Here is a 15,305-nt window from a genome sequence, read left to right as displayed (position 1 = left end):
TTCTAATTAGAGATCCTCTATTTTTATCACATGCTTTTTTGAACCCCATCACCGTTTTCCTCTCCACCACTTTACTTGGGAGGGCATTCCAGGCATCTACCACCCTCTATGTGAAGAAGAATTTCCTAACATTGGTCCTAAGTCTTCCTCCCTGTAACCTCAAATTAGTACTTCTTGGTAACTCAACCAGGATTCCAACATGGTAAAAATAAGGGGATGGTGGTAATGGGAGCATGCATGCTGCCAAAAGGCCATTGTGTCTGAAAAACACTTTTGTTTATCAGATGCACCACCCTTTTAAATATTTTTCACTCCTAATCCTGAGCACTGAATACAATTACTATGCCAAATTGCAATTGTGTGAACAAATATACAACCATGGTGAATGCTGCTTTGGAGTTCTTCCCCTCCCCCTTGCTTTCCCATATTTAAAAGAAGAAAGGATGGGACAACAAATATCATCACCCAGGTTTGCCTGTGATTATATACTTACATGGGGGTCCTATGCAAGTTGACAGCCGTGTCTAGCAGAATAGTCTTAGCAATAAAGTTGTATTTAGTCAAGTCACATCTTTCCATATCCAAATTCACTATTAGTCAATCAATTTGAAGACATCAGCGCCTGTAAATTCTTCTTATGGTAAATGGGGTGAAGGCTCCAAAAGCTTATTAGAATCAAAGAAAGCTTCTTCATCAAAACTTCAATACTGAATTATTCAAATACTGCATGACCAGAAAATGGTGTGCCAGATTCCATAGGGGCTCTTTTCACTTAGATAGCCTTTTCATTTGGGGGAATTTTGCATCACTGCACAAGCAAAAATTTCCTCTCCTACACAATTTAATATTTTTTGTGCATAATTAGTATGATGGCTAAATGAGGACCACAAGAATAACAGCCTGGAGTACTGATCCGAGCTACAAGTTAGAAGCAGCAACCTTGTGAAAGCATCGGCCGATGCATGGTGACAGAGGCATGAACTCAAAGAGGGTAGTGGCACAAAGCGTGCTGACGGGGAGGGTGCAATGTCAGAGAAGAGTATAAAGAGAAAGTGGAAAAGGAAGAAAAGTTCAAAAGAATGTAAGAAAAACAAGGTAAAGTATGTAGCCTGAATGGATTGTGGGAACTGTTGCCAACTTTCCCTTCTGCTCCTTTGGGCATCCAGTACAATCAGAATCAGGGCTGAAATCTGGAATTTTGAACCTTCAATTGCAAATACCCTGGGATATTTGCTCTATTTTACATCTACTCATTGCAGTGAGTTCTCAGCCATGCTTCAGAGCTCCTTTCAGAACAAACCCAGTCCCTAAGTATTAAGTATACCATTGCAAGATAACTAAACTCTTTCCCACCTAGGAGCTGCATGTACAAAACACTGCCAATGAATCACTGGCCTAGCCCCAAGATTACCAATTTGATGACAGAACAAACAATCGTCTGCTGAGGTAGAGAGTGAAATGAAAGCCAGTTCTGTTGCTGCCCAGGGTGAAACAGAAGTATCTTCACCAGGCTCAGGTAAGTGTATAGGTGATGGGTTTCCTTTTCTATTTCCAATATGAACCAATTTAGATTAAAGAAGAATTCAAGCTAAGAAATGACAGCTTATTATGCTGATAATGAAAGGTTTTGCATTGCTTGTCATGCTACATTTGTACAGTATATATAATACTGTTTGCTATGCTTTGCTTATATGCCATGCTATATTTGCCATACTATGCTTATATATACACTATCCCCCTCTTCTATTAAACTGCGCTAGCAGTTTCTAGCGTGGGGAGCCACGCTGAATGGCCCGCGCTGCTCCTGACGCTCATAGGAACTCTATGAGTGTTGGGAGCAGCGCAGGCCATTCAGCACGGCTCCCCGCGCTACAAACTTCTAGCGCAGTTTAATAGAGGCCCTATGTTTGCCATGCTGTGCTGTATATATAATACTATGGTTTCCAAACTATGTTAGCCACGCTATGTTTGTCATGCAGTGTTTGCCATACAATGCACAACATGCTATTTATTGTAGCAGAGTTGGTACTTGTACAGTTAGGTACCAATATTCAGCACTTAACAGGATAAGTTAACCGGTCAAACTAGACTCCATAAAATAGTCTTATCTTTGTCCAGTGCAACTTATCCAGGTAATTGAATATTGACCCGGAACCAGATAAGTGCCGTCCACCGTACCTACCTTGATATTCAATGCCAGAACCCAGACATGGCCCAGCACTGAACATCCAGGCATATGCCCAGCACTGATGTAAAGCTGCAGACCACCACTGGATGACCATTCTGTTATACTGTCAAAACATACTTGATTCAGCATTTAAATTATGACGCACAGAATTTCCTTAGGTGTATTCAAGACAAAGTAATTGGGCTTAGAGTCCTTGGAGTTGTTCTTGGCTCCTTAGCCTTTTAATGTTTTATTGGAAAACTGGTAATTTTGTTGATTGTCTCTCATAGGTTTCCTTATATCTCTTGTGCTGTCACTGAAGACTTGTGGGTTTTTATTGACAATTCTGAATTGCAAGCTGGAGGCAATGAACTGAGTAGGTCTGTATTCCTCTTGGGCAGCATGTGATATCTGAGAAACTCGGAATTACAGCTTCTACACCTGAATACTGCACAAGTTCAACTTGATGCTTCAGAAGTAGAATCTTCTACTTTGTGTACTAATGGTTTCATTACATATCATAAATTTGTCATTTGATTAGCATAATAGCTCAAAGGCAAGAGAAAAGTGAGCACTACATACTCAAATAGTAGAATGGAAATACCAATTTTATATAATTCAGCAATAATGAGTGACAAAAGAAAAACACAGCTGTCTATCTTCCAGTGTAAAGTTCAAGTACTGATTTACTGCTGTATAGAGCAACACCATGTTCTGCCCTACAGGTATAAACTTAGGAATATGAACAATAAGACACAGGACACAGTTCTGCTATAATTGCCAGCAGAGAGATTCTGTAGCTGTTATTTCAGCTATGTGCTGTCTGATAGCTGATCACTGTGCTCTGGGAGTGGCTTACCACAGCTGAGAACCAAACACATATCCTTAAACCACCAGTATTCCACTGGCTACAGGACTTCAGGAAAACATCAATATGTGCAAGATATTTAGAAAAAATGGCTCTCTCGGGTGAACATGTAAAGCTTTTGCATCTTCACCTACTCCAGATTTAGTTTTGGTATTCAAGGCTGTTTAAACAGCCTCCTTAGGAGGCAAAAAAGCCTGAAGTAGCTCTCCACAGGTAGCCTTCCTAGAAATATGGGGCCTTCTCTTTGACAAGAGGAATTAGAAGAGATATACAGATATACAAAATAATATGGCAAACATACATCTGATGAGAATTTCCTGGTGCACACAACTATCCTCAGTGGAGCCTGGATGACTCAAAAATCTGTTAGATTCTGTTTTCAACACCACCACAGGTTTCCCCTAAAAAAAAATAAACAGAATAGCGTATCAAGTGTGTTGACATAGACTACTGTCATTCAGAAACCTATACCTGGTCAAAACATTAACCCTTAATCCATATTAACCAAACTGATGACTAACTCTGTGTGTCAGCAATCAAACTTCCACCTTAGCATTCATTTTTACCTTAATTCACACTGAATCTTCTCCTGACCTGTTAAAATAATGTCTATACAAACCCACTTAATTATATATACAAATACAAGACAATGTAATTATAAACAATTAAGACCAAGGTATGTGACAGAGACAGGCACAATTTTGTTTTACATAGTTATTTTAATTTACAGCGGTTTAATAAAAGAGATTATTAATACAAAGGCAGAAGTATCTTTCATGCTACAAGCAGATGAGATACAGTACCACAGATAAAATCAGGGAGAGGACATAGTTGCATACAGAAAATGTATGGAGACGATGCCTATAGGAAAACTACTCTGGGTATTTGCTGTATCTTCACAATATATTAAAGTGTACATATTCATACTCCAATCACTTAAGAAATAACAACAAGGAGCCAGTTCTCCCTTAATCAATCACTTTCATGTTCCAGAATGAAAGATTAGGTTTCTTACTACTGCTAATCTTCCTTCTTGTAAATCTCTTCCGGAGGCTGAACTAGAGTGATCTTGTATGTCTGGTAGCTTCTGCTGCAGGGCTACTAAAACCTGCCAGGGAGTTTCCTGTCATGCTCAGTTAGTAGAAAAGCCAGGTAGATCTATGACAACAGGAAACAGAAGAAAAGAAAGAGAGGGCACGGGAACTCTCGCTACCAGTCAATTCTGCTCAAGAAATTATTACACTAAAAACTAAGGCCAAAAAAGGCCTACTGTAATCAAACACATAATGTAAATATTATAAAACTTAGGACATTTATGGAACGTAGACACAGCCTCAAGATCAGAAGGGGCACCCCCCCCCAGGAACCCCACCAACCCTTAAACCTTACAAAGGGGAACATGCATGTAATTCTTAGTGAGGCTGGTCAAAGACAGAAATCCAGCTTACCAGTTACTAAAGAGGCGACCTGAGAAGCGGACAAAACAGATGGGTGGGAGTTCAGCCTCCAGAGGAGATTTACAAGAAGGAAGATTAGCAGAAGTAAGAAACCTAATCTTTCATTCTTGTATAATCCCTCTGGAGGCTGAATTTGAGGGATGTATCAAAGCAGTCCCAAATCTTGAGGGGGTGGGGGGAAGGGGCAATGAGCCCGCTGCAAGAACAGAAGCGCCAAGGGCCGTATCACCTTTAGCCGCCACATCAAGCCGGTAAAACCTGGAAAAGGTATGAAGGGAAGCCCACGTGGCCACCCGACAAATCTCCTCATGCAAGACTGCATGAGATTCAGCCCATGAGAAAGCCATTCCTCTGGTAGAGTGAGACTTCACCCCAAGGGGAGGCTTCTTCCCTGCCACCCACATAGGCCGCATAAATGGCCGCACACATCCAATGCGAAATGGTAGCTTTGGAAGCAGGCCAACCGCGATGCATGGGGCCTGCCAGGACAAACAGATGGTCCAACAGACGGAAGTTGTTAGAGGCCTATAGGTATCTCAAAATGAGATGCCGTACGTCCAGACACCGCAAAACAGTCTTGAGACTTGAAACCCAAAGGAAAAAAGGCTGGCAAACAAACTTCCTGGTTGACATGGAAAGTGGAAACCACTTTTGGAAGAAAAGAAGGCACAGTCCTCAAAGTCACCACAGACTCTGTGATGCTAAGAAAAGGATCTCTGCATGACAAAGCCTGAAGCTCTGACACTCTCCGTGCCGATGTGACCGCCACAAGGAAGACGGTCTTAATGGTTCATAAGGCAGATGAGTCAGGGAACGTAGGACCAAATTCAGGTTCCACGATGGGCAAGGCAGTCGCAAGGGAGGCCTCAGCCTCCTAGCCTCCCTCAAGAACCAGCTGCCTGAACAATCGTATATGATTTGACGGTGTAGGTATCTGAAAGCTCTACTGACATAGACATTTGATATACCAGTCTATTTTTCTTGTCTGTTTTCAGATTTGTGAGACTGAGTGCCATTACACTTTTGTTGAGTGTTGACATAGGTAACAGCCATCGCATTGTCCGAGAACACAGACAGTCTTCTGGTGGAGACACCCTTGAAATTTCAGTAGAGCTAACAGGATCACTCGCAGCTCCAGTCGACTGATGAACCATCTGGTCTCCTGCGCTGCCCAGCAGCCCTGGACCGGGACCGACATGCAAACTGCACCCCAGCCAGAGAGACTCACAACCGTGGTTAGGATCACCCAGTCCAAGACCCGCAGAGGGAGCCCTTTGTTCAGAGTGACCGGGCTCAACCACCACAACAAAGGCAAACCAAGGCAGCTTCACCTCCAGTGCATCTCTCTGGTGATTCCACCGCATCAGAAGTGAAAACTGAAGAGGATGCAGGCGAGCTCTTGCCAACAGAATCACATCTATGGTTGCTACCATGAGACCCAACACCTATAGGTACTGCCAGGTCGTCGGTGCCGAGACCGCTAACATGTCCCGAGACCGCTAACATCGCACTCCTGAGTTTGAGTTTTCTGGAAGAAATGCCTGGTTCAGACCCATGTGGAACCGGATTACCAGGTATTCCAAGTCCTGGGTCGGCTCAAGGCGACTCTTCTTCAGATTGATCACCCATTTGAGACGTTCCAGCAAAGACACCACTTGGCGAACCGCCAAGCGGCCCTGCGCCCACGAGGGAGCTCTATCAACCAGTTGTCGAGGTACGGATGCATGAGCAAACCCAGAGATCGCAGATGGGCAGCCACCACCACCATGATCTTGATAAAAGATCTGAGCGCCAATGCCAAACCGAAAGGGAGCGCCGCAAACTGGATATGCCTCACAAGAACATGAAACCTCAGGAACCTCCGATGATCTTGGAATATCAGGATGTGGAGGTACGCTTTCGTGAGATCCAAGGAAGCCAAAAACTCCCCAGGTGCCACCGCTGCTATGACAGAATGCACCATTTCCATCCGGAAACGCGGAACTTGCAAGAATGCGTTCACTGCTTTCAGGTCCAAAACTGGTCTGCAATCGTCGGAGTCCTTCTTTGGCATGATGAAATAAATCGAGTATCTCCTGGAGCCCAAGTCATTCCTTGGGACTGGCTCTATGGCCGTCAGATTCACCGTAGAACGCACCTTGCTGGCCCTGTCTGGATTTCCCTCGGGAGAGAACAAGAAGTCTGCCGCCAGCCAGAATAACTGCAGTCAAAGACAGTCCCTGAGTACCTCTAGGACCCACTGGGCCGAGGTTATCTTTAGCTATTCTGGAAGGAAGGCCCAAAGCCATCCCCCGATTCGGGTGGGGGGCCTCACCAGGGATCTGGCATCATAATTTTCTCTTGGAAGGGACAGAAGATCGAGAGTTGGAAGGCTGTTGGTGCACTGCACCTCCAAAGCGAGGTGTGTAGGATGCTCCAAAATGCTGTCCCATTGCAGGGGGTCCGGCGTACTGTGAGGATCTCCGAAAGGGACAAAAATTTGGCCATCCCGTCCCCCTGGTCGGACGAAGTATAGAGCCAGGAAGCGCCTTAGGTTTATGGTCCTGCACACTTGCCATCAGGTCATCCAAATCCTGGCCAAACAAGAGCAAACTTTTGAAGGGTAATTTGCTCAGTGACCACTGGCGAATCCTCTCCTAGCAGAAACTAAATAAGCTCCCAGTTTAGCAAAAACTTTCAAATTATCATAGAGTGTGTCTGCCAAATAATTCACTCCATAAACCAGGAAGTCGAGATCCTGAAGGACAACCTGCTCAGAATCCTGATGAAATTTAGTATGACATGCCCGGGCCACAAAGGAAGTGGTCGCTGCAGCTCGCACTCTCGTTGCAGTGGAATCAAAAAGACGCTTCATGACAAAATCTAGTCTTCGGACCTGGATATCCTTCAGGACAACCCCTTCATCCGAGGGGAAAGAGGTACGTTTAGAGACCTGAGCCACCGCCGAATCCACCCTCGGTGAGACTAGGCGCTTGGAAAATAATGAAGTCATGGGATACAATTTAGCCATGGCCCTAACACACTTCAAGGGACCCTCCGGGGCCTCCCAAACCTCCAAGAGCATTTCCGCCAAATCTGCGTGATCTGGAAATGCAGCGGAAAGCAGGGGCTTAGAATGTATGATGGAACACTCCGCCTGAACCACTGAGTCTAAATCAAGTTTCAATGTCCGCAGAGATTCAGAGATAAGATCAGGAAGGTGACTGGACTTAAAGAGCCTGCGCACCATCTGATCCTCTCTCAGATCGCAGAAATCAGTGTTCTGGGAATCCCCGAGATCCGCTAGGCTGGACAAGGAAAGGGCATGAAATAAAGATGGGCCTATACTATCGTCCACCCGGGCAAACCGGAGATAGCGATAAAGAAATGGATGCCGAGATGAAGCGAGAATGCAAAAGTGGTTACACAGTTGTTATGGGAGACTTCAACTATCCTGGGATAGACTGGAGTCTTGGAAGCTCAAGATGCGCTAGGGAGACAGAATTCCTGGAGGCTATACAAGATTGCTTCATGGAGCAGCTTGTTAGAGAACCGACGAGAGGAAATGCCACTCTGGATTTAATCCTAAATGGACTAAGGGGACCTGCAAAGGAAGTGGAAGTAGTGGGACCGTTGGGAAACAGTGATCATAATATGATCAAGTTCAAGGTTGAAGTAGGCATACCGAACGGAAAGAGAACCATAGCGACATCTTTCAACTTCAGGAAAGGAAACTATGAAGCAATGAGGGAAATGGTAAGGAAGAAACTTAGGAACACTTCCAAAAAATGGCAAACAGTAGAACATGTCTGGTCTTTTTTCAAAGACACAGTGAGCGAGGCACAAAATCTGCACATCCCCAGATTCAGAAAGGGGTGCAAAAAGGGTCGAACAAAAGACCCAGTATGGATGACTAAAATAGTGAAGGAAGCGATAGGCAATAAGAAAAATTCATTCAGGGAATGGAAAAAGGACAAAACTGAAGGGAACCAGAAGGAGCACAGGAAGTATCAAAAAGAATGTCACCGTGTGGTTCGAAAAGCCAAAAGAGAGTATGAAGAGAGGCTAGCCAGGGAGGCACGAAATTTCAAACCGTTCTTCAGATATGTTAAAGGGAAACAGCCAGCTAGGGAGGAGGTAGGACTGCTGGACGAAGGAGACAGGAAGGGAGCGGTGAAGGAGGAGAAAGAAGTCGCAGAAAGACTCAACATGTTCTTCTCGTCTGTATTTACAAACGAAGACACAACCAACATACCGGAACCTGAACAAATATTCAATGGAAATCAAGCAGAAAAATTAACATCCATGGAAGTGAGCCTTGATGATGTACACAGGCAGATAGAAAAACTTAAAACTGACAAATCCCTGGGTCCGGTCGGAATCCATCCCAGGGTTCTGAAGGAATTAAAGGAGGAGATAGCGGAACTACTGCAGCAAATTTGCAACCTATCCTTGAAAACAGGCATGATCCCGGAGGATTGGAAGATAGCCAATGTCACGCCCATCTTTAAAAAGGGATCAAGAGGTGACCCGGGAAACTACAGACCAGTGAGTTTGATCTCGGTTCCGGGGAAACTGACGGAAGCACTGATTAAAGAACACATCGATGAACATCTGGAAAGAAACGAACTTTTGAAAACAACCCAACATGGTTTCTGCAGGGGGAGATCGTGCCTAACCAACTTATTGCACTTCTTCGAAGGAATTAACAAACGGATGGACAGAGGAGACCCCATAGACATCATATACCTTGATTTCCAAAAAGCCTTTGACAAGGTGCCTCACGAACGTCTACTCCGGAAACTGAAGAACCATGGAGTGGACGGAGACGTACATAGATGGATCAGAAACTGGTTGGCGGGTAGGAAACAGAGGGTAGGGGTGAAGGGCCACTACTCGGACTGGATGGGGGTCACGAGTGGTGTTCCGCAGGGCTCAGTGCTCGGGCCGCTGCTATTTAATATATTCATAAATGATCTAGAAACAGGCACGAAGTGTGAGATAATAAAATTTGCGGACGATACAAAACTATTTAGTGGAGCTGGGACTAAAGAGGAATGCGAAGAATTGCAAAGGGACTTGAACAAATTGGGGGAATGGGCGGCGAGATGGCAGATGAAGTTCAACGTTGAGAAATGTAAAGTATTGCATGTTGGAAACAGAAACCCGAGGTACAACTATACGATGGGAGGGATATTATTGAATGAGAGCAACCAAGAAAGGGACTTGGGGGTAATGGTGGACATGACAATGAAGCCGACGGCACAGTGCGCAACAGCCGCTAAGAAAGCAAATAGAATGCTAGGCATAATCAAGAAGGGTATTACAACAAGGACAAAAGAAGTTATCCTGCCATTGTATCGGGCGATGGTGCGCCCGCATCTGGAATACTGCGTCCAATATTGGTCTCCGTACCTTAGGAAGGATATGGCGTTACTCGAGAGGGTTCAGAGGAGAGCGACACGCTTGATAAAAGGGATGGAAAACCTCTCATACGCTGAGAGATTGGAGAAACTGGGTCTCTTTTCCCTGGAGAAGAGGAGACTTAGAGGGGATATGATAGAGACTTATAAGATCATGAAGGGCATAGAGAGAGTAGAGAAGGACAGATTCTTCAAACTTTCGAAAAATAAAAGAACAAGAGGACACTTGGAAAAGTTGAAAGGGGACAGATTTAAAACGAATGCTAGGAAGTTCTTCTTTACCCAACGAGTGGTGGACACCTGGAATGCGCTTCCAGAGGGAGTAATAGGGCAGAGTACAGTACAGGGGTTTAAGAAAGGATTGGACAATTTCCTGCTGGAAAAGGGGATAGAGGGGTATAAATAGAGGATTACTGCACAGGTCCTGGACCTGTTGGGCCGCCGCGTGAGCGGACTGCTGGGCATGATGGACCTCAGGTCTGACCCAGCAGAGGCATTGCTTATGTTCTTATGTTCTTATAAGTCAGCGGAGTCCGCTGAAGAGACATGCGACAGCAGTAGCATAGAAACTGATAAAGACACTGAGGCAATAGTGGGAAGTTGCCGCTGGCTTTCAGGCGGACCAGCAAAGGAACAGATTGACATGCTGGAATCCAAAGACTGCACAGACTGCCACACTGGAGTCTAAGAGGGAGACACATGCCCACTTTCTCATGAAAACCTGATACATCATATCCACAATTTCCAGTGGAAAATAGTCCCCAGCGGCCAGAACTGATCTGCGGGACTCAGATTTGGGATGTTTTGAAGACTTATGAGACTTTTCCCAGAACTGCGCTTGCGTTTCACGAAAGCACCCTCCTCACCCAAATTTGGCGTCCCAGATGCTGGAATCGCATCTCCGGCGGAACATAAGATATGTCGCTGCTGGGTCAGACCAGTGGTCTATCATGCCCAGCAGTCCGCTCACACGGTGGCCCTTTTTTGTCAAAGACCAGTGCCCTAACTGAGACTAGCTCTACCAACGAATGTCCTTGTTCAGTAGGAACTTGTCTAACTTTGTCTTGAATCCCTGGAGGGTGTTTTCCCCTATGACAGCCTCCGGGAGAGCGTTCCAGTTTTCCACCACTCTCTGGGTGAAGAAGAACTTCCTTACATTTGTACGGAATCTATCCCCTTTCAACTTTAAAGAGTGCCCTCTCGTTCTCCCTACCTTGGAGAGGGTGAACAACCTGACCTTATCTACTAAGTCTATCCCCTTCAGTACCTTGAATGTTTCAATCATGTCCTCTCTCAATCTCCTCTGCTCGAGGGAGAAGAGGCCCAGTTTCTCTAATCTTTCGCTGTACGGCAGCTCCTCCAACCCCTTAACCATATTAGTCACTCTTCTCTGGACCCTTTCGAGTAGTACCGTGTCCTTCTTCATGTACGGCGACCAGTGCTGTACGCAGTACTCCAGGTGAGGGAGCGCCATGGCCCGGTACAGCGGCATGATAGCCTTCTCCAATCTGTTCGTGATCCCCTTCTTTATCATTCCTAGCATTCTGTTTGCCCTTTTCACCGCTGCCGGAGGATAGTGCTGGGTCCACGCATGGTTCACGCCCCTCGTGGGCCGCAGCGCATGTGATACACAGCTGTGAATCTGTCAGCCATCCACCACATTTATGGCATGAATCCATGCCATCCTGTCCTAAGGTGGCCATCTGTGAAATTTGTAGCAAAAATGAAGCTTCTAAGACCAAAAAAATATGCTTTTAAAAACTTTAAAGAAAATCCAAGATAGCCACTGCGGGTGCCAATTTTGCCTAAAAAACGTCCATTGAAAACGCAAAAAATGGGTGGGGAGGAGCATCCTGAAGGATTTCGGCAGAATGCCATCACACCCCTGTTCCCGATTTGATGGTGAAAAGGAAGTCTAAGACTCGGGTTTATCCCACAGAACCCGGGCCGGTTCCACATGTATTGGGCCCGATGGATGTTTTTGTTGAGCGAGGCGCTGGGTTAGAACCGGATGAGAAGTCCTCAGCTGGAAGAGGGAGTGAGACGGAGCACTCTAAAGCTTCCCTCTAGGCAGTCAGCCTCTCTCCGGAGGAGCGGAGTTCACCGGAACAGCCATGCCCCCGACTTTTGTCAGAGAAGAGCTGGAGGGTAGCGAGGAGATTAAAGACCTTACACTACAGAGAGTTTCCACCGCCTCAGCATTGTTTATACTACCAACCAGCGCCTTGGTTTTGACCGGTGACCTACAAGAATCTGCCACAGCAATGTTGCCTTCAGGTACTGTGTTTAAAGAGGTAGAATCTGCTTTTTCTATTTCTCTTTTGAAGAAATCCCCAGTTATTGACTTGGACTCAATATGGGAAGCAATTTCCATGTTACAATCTTCCCTTGGGGTTTCAATTCAAAAACTAGCTGTATAAACTTCTGGATCATCATTAGAAATTTCTCAATTACAACAGAAATTGGGGAAATTAGAGTCCAAAGTCCTGGACCAAGAGAAAAAATTAGAAAGTATAGGAGCACAAAATCAGCTCCTAATGAGAGAAAATGGTTATAGAAATAATACATTGGAGATATTAGAGAACACAACACGGAGACAGAACTTCAGATTGATTAATTTTCCTAAACTTCCTACAGCTTCTGCTTTAGAATTGATCGAGAGATACCTTTCTGAGGTTTTAAAGGTGCCCGAGTCTTCATATCCTCCTATTTCAAAGATTTAACTATCTTCCTTTTGGAAAGAAAAAATTGAGAGAAGAACATTCTGATCCAGGAACTGAAGCTCTAAATATAACAGAAATTTTGGAAAAATCCAATTATGAATTAATTTAAACAGCTACTTTGTTTGTGCAATTGGCGTTAGATTCTGATAGAGAATGGTTATTAAAGATGTTTTTTAAAGTTAAAGATAAATTGTTTAACCCATAGAATTAGAATGTATCCTGATGTATCCAGAATAACTCAGAAAAAAAGGAAGCAATTTTTGTTATTATGACCCCAAGTCCTAAAACTGGGAGCATCTTTTGTTTTAAGATTTCCGTGTAAGTGTTTGGTTAACTTTGAAGGAGATACTTTTTTTTTTTTTTTAATCTTCACAGTTATCCAGATTTATTATAAGTAAAGGGCATATTTTGACTAGTACACCTGTTAATATCCAAAAATGAAGCTCAATTAGATAGACCAGGCCAACCTTCAGGATTCCTCATTTTCCTTTTCTTTGATTAGTAACTTAATTTGATAATTCCGTTTATTTCAGGTTTTCCTCCTCCACAGATTGAGGACTAATTTATGATCTAGGTATAATAAGATGTTTTCTTAATTGTATTTGAATTTCCTGTTAAATGCTTCATTACCTAGACTATTTCTGTATATGATCTATTTCTGGATTATGTTAAATTTGAAATTTAATAAATACAAAAGAAAAAAAAAAAAAAGAAAACGTGAAAAATTGAGATTTTAGGATTTTACAGGTGGGGGGGGGACCAGGGCATGCAGGGAAACCACCCAAACCCCGATTTGATCACCCCCCAAAATCGGCAAACTCTGTGACTCACAGACACCACAGAGACATGTGCTGCAATGAAAGTCTATGGCAGCCTGCAATACACAGTACAAGCAAGGATATCAGTACCTCAGGAGCTGATTAAACTGGATTTTTCAAGTCTTCTGACTGCCTCACCTTCCCTGTCACCTCAGATCACGACCACCAGGACCCCTCAGGGAAATTAGGAAAGACATGCGGTCCAGTTCCGATCCCTGCCTACCGCCACAGAACCGCATCAGCCTACGCTCTACCCCTTTGCGGACGAACCAGGGGAGAGAGGGCTCCCGATCCCGGAGACATGATCCAATCTGCAGGCTGTCTAGAGGGCTTACTGCAGTTTAAGCTCACAGAGCACCCTCCAGAAGCAGATAAAATGTAAAATATCTGTGATCTCCCACCGAAGGATCAATCGCACAGAGTTGAACCGCTGCACATGGGCAAACCCGCAAAATAAATAAAAAAAGACTAGGAATTTAAAATAAATCACGAGCAGAAGAGATTGATTTCAACCATGCAGAGAAGCTGCAGGTACAAAACTGAGCATGACAGGAAACTCCCGGGCAGGTAGCCCAAAGAGGAGGGATCAAGTTTTAGTAGCCCTGCAGCAGAAGCTACCAGACATACAAGATCCCTCGCGTTCAGCCTCCACACGGATTGTACAAAAAGAAAATATGTACAAGAATTTGTGGGGCATGTATAGCTTTGATCTGCTTTTCTAAACACAGGAATTTCCTTCAGCTGTGGGACCTTAAACTAAGAACTGCTTCAACTAGGTCTGACCATTAACATAGCCCTTGGTCAGCTTCCTGGTTCATCTGACATCACACCCTATCTACTATTAAACCTACTTAATCTGGTCATACAAAGCTTTCCATCAGACCTGAACTGTTCCTGGTAACAACTTATCTTTGCTCAGACTTTTGTAACACTCTTTGTGAAAATCCATTAGAAGACATCTTCTGAAGGCAGTCTTGGCTTCTCTTGAAGCTTCTGGCTTTCTTCTATGGGCCAAGATAATGAAAACCAATGATCCAAAATTTTGTAGATACTTTGGGGGAAGGGAAAAATCCATTGGAGGAAAAAACACATTACTTTAACTGGGAACACTATGCCAGCTGCAGTGTGGCAGATCATAAACTGCAACTTATGAAACAGTATGCAGCCCACTGAAAGAGAAATAGAAAATGAGGAAGAAAAAAAAAGAAATAATACTTGTAAGCATATACTCCAAGAGCACATGAAAGAGAAAAATCAGCTGGCAGCAAAATGACTTAACATCTGTGGGTCCAGAGAAGTGAAAGAAACCACCATGTATGCCCAGAGAATGGATCCTGAAAGCCCTGGAAGGATCCTCCATATCAGCATGAAAAAGATACTTCTGGACTTGTTTGTGTTTCTTAGTTACACTAGCTTGTCATAAGAGAAAGGGGATTTATACTCAGATTGTCTAGATGCATATATCTTTCCACAACTTTTTTCTAAAGAAGAAACAGATCTTTTCAATAGCCAGCAGTGGCAAATATTTTTACTGGAAAATTATCTGAAATCTTGGGTTTGGGTAAATCAACCTTTCAGCAATGTTTTCAATGCACCATTCATATTAAATGCTGTATTTACTTTAGAAATAATACCCTTGACACAAAAGGCATGACTTTATTTTAACAAGCTAAATTTACAGAACACATTAGAAATTATCAAGTTCATTTTGGCATCATACTATTATCATGCACATCTACCCAGTGTTCTGGCTATCCTTCTCTTGAGTTTTATAGCATTTTAAAAAGTTCTTATCATAATAGAAAGAGTATAATAGCAAATATAGAGGCCCTTTTACTAAGTTATGCTAATGGATTTAGTGCACGCTAAC

The 15,305-nt window shown here is 43.9% G+C and overlaps 1 protein-coding gene across 7 annotated transcripts in view; it reads right to left on the bottom strand.

The window, feature by feature from the left end:
* Positions 1-2,756: 2,756 nt before the first annotated feature.
* The window catches only part of AIFM1 (apoptosis inducing factor mitochondria associated 1), a 136,143-nt gene continuing 123,594 nt past the window's right edge, over positions 2,757-15,305 (bottom strand). For 5 of the 7 annotated variants that reach the window (XM_033945167.1, XM_033945168.1, XM_033945170.1 and 2 more), the window contains exon 19: positions 2,758-3,436. The gene's annotated coding sequence lies outside the window, so the exon portion shown is untranslated. Of the gene's footprint in view, positions 3,437-15,305 lie in introns of all 7 variants that reach the window. The other 2 variants (XM_033945173.1, XM_033945174.1) reach the window with 1 other exon arrangement.

The sequence above is a fragment of the Geotrypetes seraphini genome, chromosome 5 (genome assembly GCF_902459505.1).
Source record: "Geotrypetes seraphini chromosome 5, aGeoSer1.1, whole genome shotgun sequence".
Taxonomy (NCBI): Eukaryota; Metazoa; Chordata; class Amphibia; order Gymnophiona; family Dermophiidae; genus Geotrypetes; species Geotrypetes seraphini.
Note: the sequence above shows the minus strand (reverse complement) of the source record. Positions and strands in the feature narration are given on the sequence as shown.